The 17,904-nt window shown below is 42.7% G+C and overlaps 1 protein-coding gene across 5 annotated transcripts in view; it reads right to left on the bottom strand.

The window, feature by feature from the left end:
- Nucleotides 1-17,904, bottom strand: part of LOC128450137 (mannosyl-oligosaccharide 1,2-alpha-mannosidase IC) — a 167,239-nt gene that overhangs the window by 113,594 nt on the left and 35,741 nt on the right. Inside the window, exon 1 of one of the 5 annotated variants that reach the window (XM_053433631.1) lies at nt 228-264. The exons of the other annotated variants lie outside the window; for them this stretch is intronic. The gene's annotated coding sequence lies outside the window, so the exon portion shown is untranslated. Of the gene's footprint in view, nt 1-227; nt 265-17,904 lie in introns of those variants that run through there. 5 annotated transcript variants of the gene reach the window in all.

The raw sequence follows: 17,904 nt of genomic DNA, 5'->3' as shown, positions 1-17,904 counted from the left end.
TTGGGATTTATTCAGAGAGATTTTTCAAACGTGTGACCTCCAGTGTCCTGTGCTGACTCGTCAGCATTGTGATACTGGTAAACGATAGGATAAGACAAGGAGCAGAGTGTGTTATGGTAGTGCTCAACCACACACACAGAAACTTATATGTACATAACATATGCAGGGAAGTTCTGATAATGTCAAAATGTCCACATATATTAAGTCAGGGGAAGTGAGCCACTCACGTTATCTTTTTAACCGCCCTGAGCTCAGAGACAACCTGTGAGACTTCCTCCTCCGGCAGCTGAATACTGATCACACACGAGCGGAGAGGCAGAGTGATACACACACTGTACACAGGATAAGGAGAGAGTGAGTGAGCTGCCGGATACAGCGTGCAAGCTGGGGATCGCTTCTGCTTGACTGCTCACTCATTCATATGCAGCTCGTCACAGGGGAGCAGACACACATCCTGATCTGAGAGGCACTGTACACTAATAGAAAACAAACAAATGGCAGGGAACCTGTCGTATCGGCGTGACAGATGATTGACGCGTAGACATGTTGCAAAATCCCTCCAACACCGAGATGTCGTGAAAGAATCACTGAATTTAATGCAAATCCGAACTGCGACTTCATCACACACACCAGCTGGCGCACGCTTGTGTGACTTCTACTGTAATTCTTTATGCAGGAGCCAGCAAGCTACAGTATCATCTCTATTCAGGACTCTGAGGCTCTGTGCTGCTGATGCTGCTCACTCACTGTTCCTCCAAGAACAGCAGATTATAAGGAGTGTAGGTGGTGCTCTGTTCAAGTTGATAATCAAGGAACTGGTGAGAAAGAAAGGTTTGCAGAATACAAAAAGAGTCACAGGTTCATTGCTGATGAAACGCAGAACGTGACGTAGCTCGATGATTACACTGTATTGTTGCACATATGAATTCAGCAGGTTTTTATAAAGATAAGTTCAACATGTGAGTTGAAGCCTTACACTTGACCAATCACAAGTCAGTCTCAGCTGCCAATCATGATTAACCATGTTTTTATAGAATCAAGTAACGACTTTAAATACATTTTTGTAAAAATGGAACCCTTGAAGGAACTTCAGTTTTATAAGATCAACATAAAATGAATGAAACCATCGTTAAGAAAAAGATTTGATGTGTACTAGTTTGGTCCCTTGTCCCATCCACTCACATAGAGGTGGCAGGGTTAAGGAACTATACTGCCGCCAGCCACCAGGGGATGATCAAGATATATTGGCTAAACTTGTAATCTTTATATACAGTTTATAGTTTAGACCCTATTTGATAATACGTGCATATGTTTATATAATTATATGTATTTGTCTGACATTTATTTACATCAGATCTCTATGGTGCAATAATATGAATTAGCAGCTCGTAGGTTTACGGTGTGAACAGAGCATTAAGAGTTCACATGAGTTAAGATGAGCATATACTGAGCCTCTGCAAGTGAAATAAGATAAACTATACTGTAAGCATGCAGCTTGCAGACTCATTCATTTCATCCTGAGCCGCTTAAAGCTAATGTGACAGAAGCGCTAAACAGTAAGTGACAACATGACCAAGTCCCAGTTAATGAGAAACACTCTGCATGTGCTGGAGCGCATTATTATTAGTGCACGATAAAGACACATCAATTATTGACCAAGCAGCAACCGAACGTGAGTCATGAACACAGAACTGAAAATAGATCAGGTTTTAATTTGAATTCAAATCCATGAAAGTCGGATGTAAACTGCAGCTTCACTACAGTGGATACACTCCAGTGGTCTCGGTCGACATCACCCGCACTGGGCAGCGAGACTGGGAATTACGACCTGCAGAAACATGGCTACTCCAACCTCGGTAATTACATCTCAGGAGGGAGAGGGCCAGATGACAATCACTCATTCCATCGATGCATTGATTCTTGCACAGTAAACCACAGTGTGCACGACTCGGCCCCTTCCTGCCATCATCTTTCATCATGACACACACACACACACACACACAGTCACACACACACACACACACACACACACACACACACACACACACACACACACACACACACACACACTCACACTCACACACACTCACACACACTCACACACTCACACACTCCGCAAGCACATCACTCTTTTTCTATCACCTTTTCTGACATATGTGACGTACAACACGCACACACAAACACACACACACACACACATCCAGCCCACACACGGACCATACCCATTGACTAGACCTCATTGGTTCTTAACCTCGCCGAGCCCCTGATGTAGACCTCACTCTGCAGCATCACTTCCTGCTTCATCACTCACCGCGATACGACAGCAGGACCACAAAGCAAGGACAACAGCGACATCAAGTCCTGCTCTTTATAACAGCCACACAAAACACCTCCCTCCTCTTTTATTATTCACAGAGAACAACCACAGGGATACAGTGTGCTGCTGTTTAGAAGCTTCTGCTTATAGGTTTTGTGCTTTACTGTGATAGATTCTCTGCTACAGGCCACATTAAATAACATAATGTAAATAAACATTCACTTTATAATGTGGGTGCATGCTTACTGGTAACACCTCTACACCAACTCCAATCCCCAAATGCATTTAAATAGATACCATGTCATGTACAATTGTTTTTTGTTGGTCAAAATACAGTAATATGTTGTAAAAAATCAAATATTGATCATTAAATGAAATGCTTATAGCATGACACAGCAAATAATGTGATAAGTTATCAGCAACACCAGGCATCCTAATGGCACTTTTCAACATGTGCTGCATCAGTAATGGTTTGGTCAACAAGTTTTGAGATATTCCATATGTCATGTGAAAGTGAATCCTACATGAGAGACAAAGCTGAAATAAATACTGAAGTGTGAGTGAATTAGCTAATGAGTTACAGGGAATGAATCAGCAGCTTCTGTATATCAATAAACAACTAATTAATCCAGTTGGTTTCAGGGCGAAAGGATTTTAGAAACTGTGCAGATTTGTTATTGTTCTCTGGAAAAAGGATTAAAATATTTTCTTCAGACATTTTATAGACAAAGCAATTACTCCAGAAAAAAATGAATTGATGGAAACACTAACCATTAGTTAGAAAAGAAAATGCCAGACAAGCAGCGATATTCTGTTTCAGCAGAATGTGGTGAAAACGAAAACCTGATACACATGATAACTAGAAATGCACTCAGACGCTACATCTGATCCTAATGCAACACATTTAATAATGCTGATAAAATATATAACCTTGAACCTTAAAGATTTAATCTTAAAGCACAGTGGAAATGTATTGATTTATTTTTATAATATAGAAATATAAGAGGAATGCAGGCAGGCAATTATAACACAATGATAATCCCAGTGTAACGTGGGATTGTGAGGCCTGCTGAGTACAACATATTGATTTTGTGGGCATATATGTGTTGAAGCCTCTATTATCAACAATCTGTAACTGAATTTAAGGCCATTACAATTGTATTCTCAAACTTTCTTCTATGACCTTGACCCTTGATGGATTGATATAAAAATCAATATCACAAGTCCTGACCCAACCCCCGAACAATTTACCAAATCTAATCCAAATTGGATTATAACTTTATCACTGTGACAGACAGATGTAAACTGCAGATAACAATAAACCTGCAGCACAATAGTTCCAAAAATAGCAGCTTTCATCAATTGATTTGAGTGAAATGATTTATCATCTCTATTAAGTGGATTCTTCTCAGGTACAGTTATCTAAAGTCATATATTACATATTTCACATCTGCTGAGACAGCAAAGTCATTCCACAGGGGATTGAACCATATCTTCCAGATTACACACACACCCACACAGACAGTGATAACATTTTCATTTCATTAAATATGACACGCAATTTCCCTCTTCCTAATCAACCATGGTCGACGACAGCCGCGCTGCAGAGAGTTCCCCTCCCCCACTGCAGGTACAAATTCCCAAAAGATGAAAATCAGTTTTTGAGGAAAGGGATCTGAAGAGAAGGAGAGCTGCAAAGTGAGAGAGAGAGCTATTCTCTGAGAGAGAGGGCAGCCGTTGTGATAAGACTATTATCAGATTCAGAAGAGAGATGAGGAGACGCAGGGATATCTCAATTGTTGCTGCCAACAATATGGGAACTAATTAAGGACGAGGGATTCTTTGAAAGTCGTCACATTGAAGTAAGGATATGTAGGCTTGTTAAAAGAGAGGAGCCTTTGGAGAGGATTAGTGCAGAATTTATTCATGTGGCGGAGTAATGGTCGCTAATAAAGTCTGAATCCAAAGTGAAGTATCGCCTTAACTCAGGTTCAGCAGCAGTGAAATTATGCCAGCTTCATAAAAACACAATTTCAAACTGTTGGAGCAGCTGAGGTCAAAACCATAAAACCACCTGGAAGACTCCTCGCTGGCGACAGAACACTTGCCTCTTTGGGGAAAGAGAGACACCTGGGAAAACTCTTCTTCCCCCCCCCCCGCCAATCAGTTGTTCCTGTCTGCAGCTTACCCCCCGAAAAAGTCTCCAAGACGCATGCTGGGATCACCGCGTAAGAGACAAAAAGGTGTATCGTGTCACAGACATGCAGTAATTGGGTGTCACAGCTGGACCGCTCTTCTCCGGAGACACTCAAGGTGACATGGGGAGAGTTTGTTGCTTTATCGAGTGAGAGAGTGAACAGGCACATACCTCACTGTGCCTCGGGGTATTCATCACTATCTATAGGGTGGAATATAGAGCAGTTAATCATACATCTTTCAATAGTGGACACATTGTGTGGATTTCAAGGACTCCTGCACGGAACGATTGCTTTGAATTCTCTCGCCCGAGGGTGTGCATGCATGGGCCAGCTGCAGAGAGCTGCTAATCACATGACACCCTTACAGTCGCACACCACAGAGTGCTGCAGGAGTATAAAGAAAGGAAAAACATGCACACCCACACAAAGACATGCACATATACACTTAGACACAAAGTAAAAGACACACCCTTGCAGGCATTAAACACAAACCATCTGCAACCGGTGCTAAACCAAAGACAGACAACATTTGTTTCATATTATTGTCGATCGTTTCTTTTGCTGTGTCACAAATGATTCACAGGAGAGTGAAGGTGACACAGAGCGAGAACATGTGAATAGGAGAAGAACAAAACAGGGACCTTGTGCCTCAAAGTGCGTCTGTGCTTCTGTCAAATCATGTGTTTGGGTGTAAAATATCTGTCGTGGATAAGAAAACCGAACATTGCTTATTTTGCCACTGACTCAAAACACCAATAACCTCTTTTACGACCTACACAATAGTCATGTCAAACAGTGCAGAGCGAGTCTGCAGACGGATGCTCAACACAAGCGTGAGACTCAGTCACTGCAAAACATTTTCCACCCGCGGCACAACACACGGCAAAGAATCATGGAGATGGAAGGAGAGAACAGCTGCTGGTGCTGCTCAACATCTGCAGAGACGTACCCCGATTTACCCGGTCGAGCAAAGGTAGGAGTGGAAGTATGTTTGCTAATGTGAAATGATCGCTATCGGAATATGAGATTGAGGTCATATCATGCAGACACAAACACACATATATAGGGTTGGGTATAGTTTAAATGTTATCGATTCTGATTCCGATACAGACAGGCAGGTCTTAATGTTAGCTCTGTCGAGGATGAGATCAGGTTTCACTTATTAGCACTCGTCAATCCAGAGTCAGAGTCTATCTATCAGGGAACCTTCCTGTTGTATAATCAACCTTTCAGGCCTGGAGCTCAAAGTCAAGACAACACACAGGACGACCACTGTCTGTTTAGATTGATGACAGTGAGAGATTTATAGACCCTGAGCTCACTGCAGTTAAACGTAGACGACACTATCTTGTCACGTTGAGAAAACGTTCACACTGGATAAAGGAAAACGTTATCAAATAGTTAAGTTAGCAGATTTTAAAAGGCTTTACATGCAGATAATGTGTGTGTGTGTGTGTGTGTGTGTGTGTGTGTGTGTGTGTGTGTGTGTGTGTGTGTGTGTGTGTGTTTGTGTGTATACATTTCACACCTTCATATCTGTATTGTCATCAGCCCCAAAAATCCATATCGGTCTGGATCTAATGATAATACAGTTCTGCCTGTGAGTGTTAAACTGTTAAACTGACTCTTAGCCAGCACCTGGTTGTAACTGACTACTTCTATTTGAACTCAAGTTCCCTGAGTTTCGAGGAAATTCAAGAAAAAGTCCAGTCAAGTGAACGGCAGCAGTTGAATCTGCGGTCACTGTCTTCCGGTGGCCCGGTGGCCCGGTGGCCCGACCCCTCCCTCTACACTGCAGGGTTCCCACAGCGTGACATCACACGTCAATGTGACGGAAATCTGTGCGGATGGAAAGCGGATTGCGAACCACAGGCCGCTTTATTCCCACCATTAAATCAGGATAATCCCAGATGCTTAGCTCACTGCCATCGCCTCTCCTTTGGCCCCCCCGAAATCTTCACTTGCAAATTAATCAGTTCATAATCTCCGGCCTCCATCTGAACACTCAGTCGAGGTAGAAACCGGCTACAGGCATCGCACTCAGTGAAGGGACACAACCCTGATCCAGATGATTTGTTCAGACGCTCAAATAAACACCAGCACAGCAGATGCAGACAGTCTCAGTACTGCATTAGACATTAACAGCAGACAGTCGGTTTGGATAACAGGGTCTGTCACATTATGACATTTGCAGAGCATTAACAGTCTCCTGAGGGCTCTCATGAGGCAATAACAAGGAGAACATCAAACCGCGACAAAGGAAAATGTGGTGGGAACAGACATGAGGGAAATATTAGCAACACAGGCAGAGTGTGCATCAACAGCATTAACTCCAACCTCTTAATAACCCGTGAACAACTAGAGAGGGAGAGTCACTGTCAGTCACTGCACAGCTGGCAAAGGAGCCACAACTCAGAACAAACACGCACATATATTCACAGGAACACACACAAACACACACACGCTGTGGACAGACGGACAGAAACACAGACAGCCTGAAAGGCAGCTGTTTGGCGGTGACCTATCAACTGCCACTACCACACATGTGACGTGGCATCATGTCCTACCCTATAACACATCTATATCTACAACATCTTCTTTTACTTATTTAGCATCATGCCACAGTGTGATGGGGATAACAACAGAGCGTCCGGAGCAGGGATGGCGTAACAGGGCTGCAGGAAGGAGTGGAGGAGATGATAATGACGAGGGTTCACAGAGTGAGAGAGAGAGAGAGAAAAGTGTAATAGCAGGCAGACGGCTTTCAACAGCTCAGGCTTAAGACAATGACATGGGCGGATTATAATGTCAGAGGTGGAGGAGTGAGGCCGCGATGGAGGTGGGGACACTTCAAACAACAACACTGGGGTTGATCAGAAGGGGCAAGCTGGCGCAAAGGGCCGCCGAGGGATTTGAAATATGGACAGTTGTGAAGGAGGGCAGTGTGGCATCGTCGCACACACACACACACACACACACTCAGAGAGACACACACACCAGATGGGCCTTCGGGGGATTAACATGAGGTTATTGGTCCTCGCTGAGCCCCGCACAGACCGGGCAGATCTCACCAGAGAGCTGCTCTTCAACTGAAAGCCACAGCTCTATCCTCGAGTGAGAGGTTGTTGTTTTGTTTCCCCCCTCTTGCCTTCAGATGAGCTTCTCGAGAAATATAATGCCTCAGTAATACACTGGAAATTCCTGTTGCCAAGTTTATTCTACTCCAGAGTCACTGAGTCACATTCTTTTGTTGTTTCAACCTCATTCCACCCCAGACGCAGTCACACAAAAATAAAGGAAAAGTACAGCTCTTCCCGTTTTTTCTCCGCTTGAATCGCGGAAGCAGGCGACAATATAAGTGCATCTCGCAAATGTGAATATATAACGGTGAATAACAGTACATGTATTTTCCACCAAGTGATTCTATCTATTAAATGACTGTTATTTACTGACGTCGTTGACAATGTTATTTGTGGGTCAGAACCTTGCGGAATGACACAGATAGGGATGGGATGGAAGGAGAGAGAGAAATAAAACATCACATTACCTGTTGAAAAGGCACCAGAGGCAGCACATGTGGAGAAAGAGAGAGAAGAGAGCACAGGTTAGCGATTTGATCCACTTAAAAACATCAAGGGACACTGGGATTTGAACATTGACTGACTTTCTGCATTGTTGTGCGACTGATGTCTAAATGATACAGAGGCGTGCGTTTAAAACGTCACCGCGGCAAAGCAGATTTGTTGATAAAGCATTCATTAGCATATTGATTATTCAGCTCAGGGTCTTTTGTTTTTGCGATTTACTGCCGGGAGAGTTATGGTGGTGTGAAATCACACTGACATGGATTAATACGGAAGCGCTTCCTTGATTAGAAATATCGATGTGGTATAAAACACACACTTCCTATTGCCGTGAAACTTTTTTTTCTGTGAGGGAAATAAGTGCTTTATTATTCTAAAGATTAGAGTTATTAATATTTGCTTTAAAGGACGATGATAACTGACCATGCATCCCTCTTTTCTGTTATAAAGGAACACCAACACTATGACAATAATAATCTCTGACACCCAGTTGCTGGACTTTTTTCTTTCCCTCCCTGTTTTTTGGCTTTCCCTCCCCCTCCATTCCTATCATCTGCACAGACACACACGCTCTCTTCCTTTGCTTCCGGCGCTGTCTTCATTTGACCCATATTAGAGTTGTTTGTGTTCATGGAATATACAGTCCAGAAGGGTGTCAAGTGAGTACATGGGCCAACCCAGGCTTGTTTGTGGTCAACACTGGCCTGCATCAGAGGCAAATAACCGAAGGACAGTGGCAGGAGGTGTTTCAATGCGTTTGTTTGTCTCTCTGCTCTGAAACGGCTCCACGGATTCACAAGGTGATGTGACGCCGGCAGAGGGACATCAAATAGATTCCCTGCTGCTCATGCAAAGACGCAAGTGGGAGTATTCAGATATAAGCATTTAGACAAAATATATTAAAGACATATTCTATGATTGTGCACACAGGTGCCAAACAAAATGATGCACAGCATGCACATATATAAAGGAAACACAAACACAGAAGATAAACAGAGCTTGGCGGCCTGTCTCTAGCTGGATGCTTGCTTTTGCTAGACTGCAGAGGCTGAAGACGAGGCCGACTGGAGATCAGCAAGCATGATTAGCGCCCTCATCCCTATCTCGACTGTGAGTTGAAAATGGCTCAGTGCTCTTGGCATGGTTTGCAGTTCTGCTTCTGCAAAGCTCCTGTCTGGGCCATGAAAGTCCTCTCAATATAAAAACTGTGACTTTGATTGTCTCCCTAAAACTTTCTTTATTTCCTGTCTGTTGATCCGAAACTAAGATGTTGTAAGTTGGTATAACAGGATGGGAAGGAAACAAACATGCATAAAAATGTCCTGTAAAAATGACTTAATCCTGCTAACAAACAAAACAACTAACAAACAAACGAGTGCAGACGAAAACATAACCTTCTTGGCGGATGAAATAAAGTTTATTATAAGAACCATAGGGAAATGCAGTAAACAATCAATGTTTGACATCATTGTCTAATTCTGCTTCAGGATGCATGCATGTTACTTTTGTGTCTAAACGTGGAAAACTGCCGGAAGACAAAAGACATAATCGACAACATTTACTTTCTCTAACAGCCGAAAATGTTGCGGCTTGGAAAGAGAAGTCATGGGAAACTGAAGATCCCAGTGATTGCACATTTTAAGTAATAACTAAAGAACGTGTTAAATTCCCAGCCCCTTGAACTGGATATGAAAAAGCATCTAATGCTATGAGGTGCGGGGGTTGTAGGTGGGAGTTTACACACAATAAACAAGCTCTCTCTGAATTGTCTTAATCTCATTTGCCCCATTAATATGCAGCGTGCACACCAACACACCAGCTTTTAAAACCCACTGAAAAGATGCAGCCTCTCCGGCAGATAGAGCAAGTGATTATTTTGCGCCTCTGACTCATTCCTGTGCCCTGTTGTTGCGTTTTACCTCAACTGAACTGCAGACTTATTGACAAGGAGACACTTGCAGGACAGTTTCATCGATGGGGGCTTTGTGTTTGGTAAAGGTTCGTCGTGTAAAAGGTTTCACGCCTGTCACAAATGTTTTATCATCTCGTGGACTGCAACGGCCTCAGCAGCAGCACTTATCATTTTTTGGTGAATCTTTGATGTCGACTGCACCATAAAAGATTCAGACGAGAGCCAGCGAGCGAGTGCAGATGTGATTGACACGAGGGGCTGGGCAGCTTGTGTGTGGTTTCTTACTGATGCATAAACCAGACCCGGGGAGGGCTGTCCAAATACAACTCTGACGATGTAAAAGGTTTTATTCACACCAGGAGAAGGAAACGGCGGTGGCTGATAATAAGCCTGATATGAAAGATCTGCAAATTTCAGCCAATGCTCGCAGAGTAGAGAGATAAACACACGGCTCTGAGATGTGACAGTTACTGCCAGGATGTACCACGCTGCACTGATGTTTAAGGAAAAAACTGATCATAGAGTTTAAACTGGACAATTAGGTTAAACTTTTTTAGCATTTCACAAAAACCATGTCGAAACCAAACCGAGGACTCTACATCATTTCTAACTGTGGAATAGCATTAAATGATTCACAAGCAGCAGTGACACACTGTCTCCACAGTGTTTGTGTGCAGTGGAAGTCGCTGATGAGAGAACTCAGCTGCAGCAGCGGTGCTGGGCAGCACGAGGATGTCAGCCCCTGATCTGCTGAAGCTGAAATTCAGGTTTTCTTATTGTGATGGTTGCACGGAATTAAATCTCTGAGACACGTGGACTGAGCAACAATTTGAGTTTCTCCTGACGGCCACATCTCATGTTGTCCATGGAAAAAGAGACGGATGGTTTTCTGGACTGTTATGACGGACTGTTTCTTGACTGGAGCAATTTTTTATTTCATCCTTACTGTGTCCCGCCATGCACACAAGAACCTCAAGGTTTTACCGGGAGCAATAACTGTTGCTTCTACATTGACAAGGTAAAACAATAAAGACAGGAGGCATGGACATGTTTTGGATCTGATAATGCACGTCATATTTCATTAGCCTACTTATCTGCTTTACTTTAAAACAAACAGCCAGGAAACTGATTAGCATGAACTGCTGCTTAGAACACATTTGGTGAGGCCTTGCATAAAGAGCATGCCTCAGTGCCAGCCGATTCCTGCAGACATTAAAAAAATCTTCAATGAAATTACATGTGGTCACAATCCGGTGATCACACTGTCTCCAAAATAATTAGTTGATCATAACCAAAAGGCTTTTTTAAGCTTTAAAGCTGAGAGATGCTGATGAGCCCTTCCTGCATGAAAGCAAATAAGCGCATACTTCCAAAATGTTGAACTCATCCTTTAACATTAATTAAAGTCAGGTTGTAAATCCACTAACACTGGCTGGTCCTACATGTTTCTCCCTGTCCGTCCCCTCTGGTTATTTATTGTAACAACATTATTTTATTGTACAGAGGTCATTGAAAACGTCTGAGACTGAGCAGGGCATCATATGGAAACATGTTCCAAACAGTAAACCATCCTGCATGTGAACACAGGCACACACACACAAATATGCACACACACACACACCCACACACACACACACACACACACACACAGACAGGAGAGACCACTTCATGTTGAACATGTTTCTTATAAAATAAACATGTTCAGTGCGTCCCTGCTTCTCTCATCTGAGGCTTGTGGTGCATATTGTGTACATCTGAGCCACATTCCCATAGAAAAACTGCTGTAGAGATTCCCATTGCTAACACCACAAAATTGTTTGTCTTTTTTAATCTGCTAAAGATAGAATTTTCGATCAATTTAAAAATTGCTGGGAATAAAAACACTAAAGTGGTAAAAATGGCAGATATCATTACAAATGAACAGAACAGATTTTCAAATTTCCAATAATAGCACTTTAAAAAGGGAATCGTTTCCCACTTATCTCAACCTAAAGTGTGAGTCGATATCACAAAACCAAAATGTCAATAAGATAAGTAGCAGAATGGATATGAAATGTCACACTTAATCCCCACAAGCGTGCACACACACACACACACACACTCACACTCACAGACTAAGCCTATTAACAACCCCAATAAGCTAATGAAGGCTGGCTAAATCATGAGTAACTGGGCGCCTTTATAGAAAGGCTTCTAATTGATCCAATAAGGCCATTAAGAGTTTGTGTGAGATGGGAAAACAAAAGCTAAGGCCATTTCCCTGGCAAACGGCAGCTACTTACACTGCGTTCATCAATAACCTTCGCTAAGGAGACACAATGGAATTCAGACAAATGTGTAGTCACTGCCCGATATTAAAGCAGAGGCCTTAGCCAGCGCCTGGGCATTTAAAAAAAGCGCCAACGAGAGGAGTTTTTAGCAAAGTCGGGCAGAAAACAACAACAGAGGCAAATCTGAGTGAGAGATGTTTTTTACATTGCAGGGTTTGAGAAGGAATTTACAAAAGTGTTTTGAAAAGGCTCAGCTCTAACACAACACAGCTTTTCTTTTGTTCAACTTCCTGAAAGCCAAAAAATGCTTTCAACCTATTGTCATCCGCTGTGCCTTCTTTGAAACAAACAATCCTCATCGATTTTAAACTGTTGCCATAAAAGCACAATTTGATGTCAGTAAGACGCAAGACAATGGCTGAAAATACTCAAACTAGCGGGCAAGAGTTAGTATTATTATTCAAATTGCCAAAAGGCATCATGAAAGTTTCATCTAATCTAATCTCATCTCTATGTGCATATCCGGAGATTCGATAAAAAAGTGAGTGATGTGGAAAAACAAGCCAACGAGATGAGTGTTTTGCTCCAGAGTTCCTCCACAGAGAGATAAACCTTCCCCGACCAAAACAGCCCCAGATAATCGTGCCAGGTTCTCTCCTCTCTAACCTCAGCGTCCCGTCCATAAAACATCCGCCCAAAGACAAGGAGAGAGAGTTATCGATACGCGAGTCAATCTATCCACTGCCTCCGAACGTAGGAAACCAACTGTGTCAGCCCCTTGCAGATGGAGCAAGGGCCCATAAAGTCAATACCATATCCATCAGCTAAATAGACTGCCACGGTCATGATTGTTTATGGTGGGGGGCGGAGACAGAGTGTGAATGGGTGTGTGTTTACTCAGCATGGTTAAACCGAAGAGGACTCGCGCTGTGCAAAAGCGTCCTCTCTGTCTCACAGGGAGTCAATACGTCGAGGACAATGATTCGGAGAGGAACTGCCTTACAACTGCACGGTTCATCACTTGGGCTCAGAGCTGGCAAAGGTTAAATAGGCAAAGATGTCCGCGGCACGCTCGGCTGACTATAAAGGCCGGCTCACTTCCATTAACAAAAACAGTTCATTCCGAGCTGCCCTGAGATAATAACTCTTGTGGGAGTATTCTTTAAAAAAAAAAAAAAAAAAGATGGAAAAAAGACTTGCAGGGTAATTAGCCGATAACCTCAGATAGGCCTCCTCTCTCAAATGATCTCCTCTATATCCCAGTCAAATCTGACACCTCTAACCCTCCACCTTCAGAACGTGTCTGGCTGACAGACTAGCTCTCTAGAGAGAAGACCCCGAGGAGGAAATGGCAGCCGTGTGACAGAGCGATGAGGAAAGCTACATCTATCCACTGCCAAAAGGCTGCTTTAAACCCAGAGATGCTTCCCACTGTCGCAAAAAGTATGTGATAGTACTTCTAGATTGACAGGAAAAAATGAATCAAAAGTTTACACGATATTTCACAGCCGCTGTTCTTGCATATCTCGGTAAGTGATGCATTAATGTCACAGCCGCTGCACATACAGATATAGTGTTTCGAGCTCAGAGATGCTGGTGTCCACAGCGAAACGCCCTTGGACCATCTTAACATTCAATACCTTACTCAAGGGAAGTTCAGCTGGGGTTGTAAGAGCCACTGATGTAATAACAACCAGTGATTGTACCAGCAACCTTCTTCCTTATCGACCTGGCTCTTTACCTCCTATACATCTTGCCGCTAGAATAGACAAGGACTGAATGTCTGCACATCTTTCCCTTCTTAAACTAGACTGGTACTTAGTAGAGTGCATACCTCCACAAGGCCCAAAAGCCCCTTTATATTCAATGCAGCTGCACCAAATCACATGCACTCTATCACTTTAATATATATGCTTATTTTTTCATTAAGATTGATTAGTTATTTTATGAGAAATCTATGAAAACTTCAATAAATGCCCCATCTCACAATGTTAAAGAAAATGTAAAAACAGATCCTGTATCATCCCCTGAGTCCAGAGAAATGGAGGCTAGAGGTGAAATGAAAGGTGGGTGTGGGGTGCATAGTCCTGATATAGTCCTATCGTTTTCAGACTTAAACACACACTCAGGGGTCAAAAGACCACAGACAGGGATTGGGGCCTTGGTTTGTGTCTTGCCTGATCTCAAACATGTGTATGGCTATCATGAGGCATGTAGACCGGTGGAAGAATTTCATTGGTTCAGTTTTCAACCAATCTCTTCATCTCTTTGTCTTCAAGATACTGCAAAACTTTAATACCACTCTTTATCTGTTAAACTGATTCTGTAACTGAACTCTTTCCACCTATTGATCAATATAATCCCATTGGTTAATCTTTAAACCAAACCAGTGTGTGTGCTCTCATTCTTATTATCTATGTTGGATTTTTCTCAGAAATCGACAGCAACCCCTACTACCTGGCTCCCCATCGATCAAGAGTTATGTTAACTTTTTTCTTACAACAAATAGAGCCAAAGACAACAGAAAAAGCACCTGAAAATTTAAAAGGAGCTTTCAAAATGGGAAAGCATCACAAGCTTCAGTGTCCCTGAGTTGAGACACAGCTTTGGTTTATCCATAGTTTGGTCCATAGCTAGATCTCAAACCATCTATCATCAGTATTGGGTGCGGCAGTACAAAATCAGTTGGGCAATAAAACTAAACCTACTACCTTCTAATCAGATTAATAATAACAACAACAATCAGCCCATGACCCCATTATTTCTGCGTACATTAAAAAGTGCACATGAACAAACAAACAACACTGCTCCAATCTAGTACGCTCCCTTCATACCCAAATAACACTGCCACCATGCACACAAAATTAACCCCGACCATGACCTCCATTATGCTGTTAATGCTGCTGGATGAGAGGGAGGTCTGCTGGCCCACACAGGCTAATGGTGAACAACAACAGAGTGGGGCAGGGCTCTGCCCCAGGGTCAGTCTGCGGCTGGTCAGACACTCAGCAGGATGACTGCTGTCATCTCTGACTCACAGCTGAGAGTCAGATGACCTGCAGAGGCATGTTGGTTCCAGATACCACAACCAACAGATGACTAGATGTCCTGACGCACACTCACACAGATTACTTTATGTTGGCTAGAATGCTCAGTGTCATCATATGCTGATATCTCGAGGGCTTTCATCATGTCCTTGTTATCCGATTCATATTTTCAACAATTCAAGCTGTTAAAGATAGGTCATCATGATATGTCAAGATATCTTGCCGGTTTGCCAAAAAAGTTTAAGCTGCCAAGGCCCCTGAGACCAGTAACTTTAATAAGTCTTTGCAGGTTTACTGGAGAAAGGTCTGAGGAGAGATACGTGTGCACATAACCCATAAGATGGCAACTTCTTTGATTTGTGTACAGACTGAAGGAAAAAGACACAACATGTTAAAAAGTGAGAGCTAGAGATGCTTGTAGCTACAGAATTTGAATGGAGAGCAACACAGATTTACGTCTGTGTTGAGACAATGAGATGCACACGCAGGCTCATTCAAATCTATACAAATCTCGAGTCTCAGTCTGACACACAAACAAATTATGTTTCTGACAAGGCAACCAGACTATCTTTCTGTCTCTACATCCAGGATCACAGGCTACATGCAGAAACCTCCAATCTGATGTGCGTAGAGGAGATGGGTCAGAGGTCGACCTCATGTCCCTTGAGGCAGAAGATTAACCATTTCTGTGTTCACCACATCGACAGCGTGACCTTTTCCTCTCCATTCTACCTCCTCAAACACACAACCTATTACTCTGCTGTTGATATTGAAGGTCTGACTGTCTGGTATTGTGCTACTAGAGGCCATCTGTAAAAAACAAAACAAAGAAGCCCTTCAGTAATACAACTGAGTTTGTGTGATTGTAGCAGTGTTTTGGTTTGTATTTGTGGCAACAGTTTGGAGACCTTATCACTCCACTGACATATCTGATCCAGACAACAGTCCCGTCTGAACAGGGGTCTGACACACACCATGGGCGGGTTTTTGGACCTACATCGTCTGATAAAGGATTTGTTTAGAAGGCTTGTGTACGTCTAATCGTATCTGCAATTTTAGATTTAAGGGATTTTAATATGTTGTCTCGGCCACGTTATTTCCCTTCACTGTGAGAAATTGTGATTAACCCAAACAGACCTTGGATTACCGTGTTTTCCTACGCTAACTGGAAAACATGGGCTATGATGGTATAATAGTTGCTTTGATGCCGGTGTTAAATGATCCGTCTCTGAAAAGGTGACAGGAGGCTCGGCGGAAGCCTCAAGGACACAGGGAGCTCAAGCTGCAAGGTTGGCCTAACAAGCACCTGACAGAGATGATAATCATTACCTCAGAGGAGGTTGCGCTGGGTGGCCTCAGATTTTCCCACAGGAAGCAAATTTGTTGCTACATCCCAGTAATTTGAACCTTGATGAAGGACACGGCCCATTTGCATCTATGAGAAACCTGCATATCAGACTTAGCATTTGTTTTATCTCTCATTCATTGAGGCTTGACTCTTTACTGAAGTGGCACCGAAGTATAACAAAAAAAAAAGGCTGTGCCACCCTCCGCCATTCAGGAAGCAGTCAGACATATGTTATTGGTCAGTTTTGCAGCTCTGGGATGTGGAGTAAAAATAGCGGGTGGGTAATGCGTGTCAGCTGCGGCCAGTACTAATTAATGGCCAACACTTTGGTGTTATTACAGACATATGGCTGATATAAAACAATGATTAAACCAGTGCTGCTGTGGTCACTGGAGTGTGTCTGCAGTTTGTTTACAAAGCAGTCGATAGGTACTTGAATAAAGTACCCACCAATCGGCCTTTATCTTCCAGGATGCTGCCGTTTTGCTCAATTGTTTTCTTCTGCTCATTGAATCACTCTTTATCTCTGTCTGTTTCTTAACTATCACCGTTTATGCATCCATCTCAAGGACCAGCTTCATATTTCTGTCCTGAACTGATAAGGCCTTCGATGCTAAGTATCCCAACATTCTGGGTCCACTAAGATTGAGAAAGACTTCCTGTGACGGATCAAAACGGCTGCTGACCAGTCCTGTAGAGCGCAAACATATCCACTTACTATAAGCCTTTATCAAAATGAGCAGACAGCATAAACCAGCAAGAGGATCATACCTAGCCAATATACCACAAGTAGGTCACAAAAAGTTTCAAGGGAATTGCATATTAATGCCGATATGCAAATCAACTTTCTTCCGAAGCATTTTTTTTCAATTAAATATTCACAAAGGAAAGAGAGATTCTAGCAATAAACGGATGAATAATTTTCTTTCAATTACATAGAGCAGAGAGTGTGGTAAGGTTAAGGTTCAAACATATGAACAGTGACCTGAAGCAGATGAGGTGCACAGCTCCTTTGTCAAGTAATAACAGAAAATTGGAACGTGCAGTTATATTTGATTATGCTCTATTCTAGTACGGACTTGAACTGATGATATAAATGAATAGAAACGGTGATTGAGTCTCCCCAATCAAACTGTATTTAATTGGTTGTTATTGTTTTCTCCCATCATACATGTCTAGCTTCACAAAAGGAAGAAGAGTAAAAGTAAAAGCTGCTTTACGGCAGTGA

The sequence above is a fragment of the Pleuronectes platessa genome, chromosome 10 (genome assembly GCF_947347685.1).
Source record: "Pleuronectes platessa chromosome 10, fPlePla1.1, whole genome shotgun sequence".
Classification (NCBI taxonomy): domain Eukaryota; kingdom Metazoa; phylum Chordata; class Actinopteri; order Pleuronectiformes; family Pleuronectidae; genus Pleuronectes; species Pleuronectes platessa.
The sequence above is the reverse complement of the archived record's forward strand: the minus strand, read 5'-3'. Positions and strand labels throughout refer to the sequence as shown.